This window comes from Heterocephalus glaber, unplaced genomic scaffold, assembly GCF_053883595.1.
Source record: "Heterocephalus glaber isolate CG9 unplaced genomic scaffold, H.glaber_assembly_v1.0 deba00001472, whole genome shotgun sequence".
In the NCBI taxonomy this organism is placed as follows: Eukaryota; Metazoa; Chordata; class Mammalia; order Rodentia; family Bathyergidae; genus Heterocephalus; species Heterocephalus glaber.
Window position 1 is genome coordinate 26,119,641 of NW_028258315.1, and position 2,419 is coordinate 26,122,059.

Here is a 2,419-nt window from a genome sequence, read left to right on the forward strand (position 1 = left end):
TCATCCTCCTTGCCCTCTCCCCCCCCCCCTCCTGTCTCTTTCCTGTCTTTATTCAGAAGCTTCCGCTTGCACCTCACATTCTTGCCTGGAGACATTTGCTTCTCTACCTCTTATGGATCAAACACACAATATATATATAAGTGGAGCAAATGCTCTTCTAAAGGAATGAGTGAGTGAGTTGTGGCATTGTCTGCCAGGATGAGCTCCCTCTTTGTCTCACAGACTTAACATCCCCAGCCCAAAGGGTTCACCTCACTCTTCTCAGAGCTTGTGGTCCTATTTCCTGTGTGGTGAGTGAGGTAAGCCACAAATCATGCCCAGTGTCCTGGCGCTTTGCCAGGCTGGCATTTTTGGAACATGTGACAGATCATTTTATTCCATTGCTTTCTGTGACTGTTACTGCAAAATTGGTCTCATTTGGTAAAAGTAACAGACATCTCTGGTGGGCTTTGGAGTTCATTGTGTGTGGCCTCATCACCCTCAGTGGCCTCTGTAACAAGAGGGTCAAGATGGGCTCCCATCAGCTGGGAAGGAGAACAGAGGCCCCTGCACAGCTGATGGAGACAGACCTTCAGAGGCGAAGCTCATGGTCCCCCACAAACCCAGAGCCAGGGCTACCAGGTTAACACGTTAGGAACAGACAGTCACTGTGATGGTTAATTTTGTGTCACCTGCCTGGGCCTGTCTTCAGACACTGACCCCTTGGAATAAGGTGCACCATCGGCCACCTTGCTTCTATTCCTCACGCTCAGATGCTGTCCCACAAGCTGCTCAGATTCCATAATCATGCGAGCCAACTCCTCACAATAGACCCCTCTCTGTACCTATGTGTTTCTCTTGTGATTCCATGCTCTAGACCTACCAGTCTGGTGCTCCTGCCAAGGATTCTTGTCCTCCCAGGCTGCCCGAGTAAGATTCTGGGCAGCGAGTGGTGCCTTGTAGTCCCCTGACTGCTGGGTCATCCACAGCACATCCTTGGTCTGTTAATCCTACCTTCCTTCCTCTCCAAATGTTGGCTCCCAGTGAGAAGTAATTATTAGATGCTTTGACACTAGTAATTATTCCAGTAAAAAGGTTTTATTCTTATGTGTACATTATGCAGAAGGCACAAATCCTGGATTTCCATATTGTATTGATTGCTTCATATGATTAAGTTTTAAATTAAATTAAAATTTACACCAGACAGATGGAAGGCAGAAATAAATTGGCTTTGCAGGAATGTGCTTAGGATGTTAGGTGAGATGACAGCTGGATGAGGGAGGAGGAATAAAAGGACCAAAAAGTGGCATGAGTTTACCCTAGCTTCAAAGAGTCATTCAGAAAAAAAAGGTCCTGAACAGTTTGTCTATAACCACCTGGGCTCTAGGGAAAAGCAGCCCGAGGGGCCTGGTAATCCCCAGAACCTGGTGTCCACCTGAGAGATCTTTTTTCAGTCTGATATTTTATATTTGTGTTTGTTAGCTTTCCATTACTATAACAAGCACCTGAGGTAACCAACTTAAAAAGAGAAAAGGTTGTTCTGGCTCACATTGGCAGAGAGTTCAGAGCATGAGCACCTGGTCCCATTGTTTTGGGCCTGTGGTGGCAATCTTGATGGGAGCATGTGGTAGGAGAAAACCACTCATTGCATGGCCAGGAAGCAAAAGGAAAAGAAGGGAGGTGGAGCCCCACAGTCCCCTTCAAGAGCACACCTCCAGTGACCCAAAACCTTCCCAATGGGCTCCACCTCCTAAAGATTTCACCACCTCCCAACAATGGTGTGGGCTGGGGACCAAGCCTTTAGCACATGGCCCTTTAGGAGACACTGAGGATCCAAAGTGGCTCTTATCAGTGATCCACACATCAGGCACCCTGTGGGACATAGTAGAACAGGTAATTTTGTAAGCAACAAGAAAACAGCATAACAGGAAAATGTGACTCAGCACCAGGCTGTGTCAAGGGACTGTCCTTGTCAGTGTCAATCAGAAGGGCTTTCATACAGTGCCAGTCGCTGTTTTTTGATTGGTTACTATGAATCTCTAAACTGCCTGTTTGGGGATTTTCCTCTTTCTTTCTTTTTTTAGTTTTTATTTTTTTTATTAAATTCTTTTATTGGTACATTGTAGGTATACGACACAATTACATTTCTCACTGGGAATTGTACCTTTACATAATGCATCTTGGTTCTTATTTTTCCCCCATTCCTAGCCCTCCCTTCACCCCCTCCACCCTTCCCTATTTACAAAGACTTTATTTCCATTTCTCAGCATTTTTCCTTTCCCTTCTTTCCTTTCCCCTGCCCCTCCCACTACCCCTACCCCTTTGGAACTTTTCTTCCTATTTTGCATTATCGATTATTCATTCTAATCATTGGTACATTTTAGGTATACAATATAATGACATTCATCATTGGAAATTTGCACCTTTACATAGTCTCTCT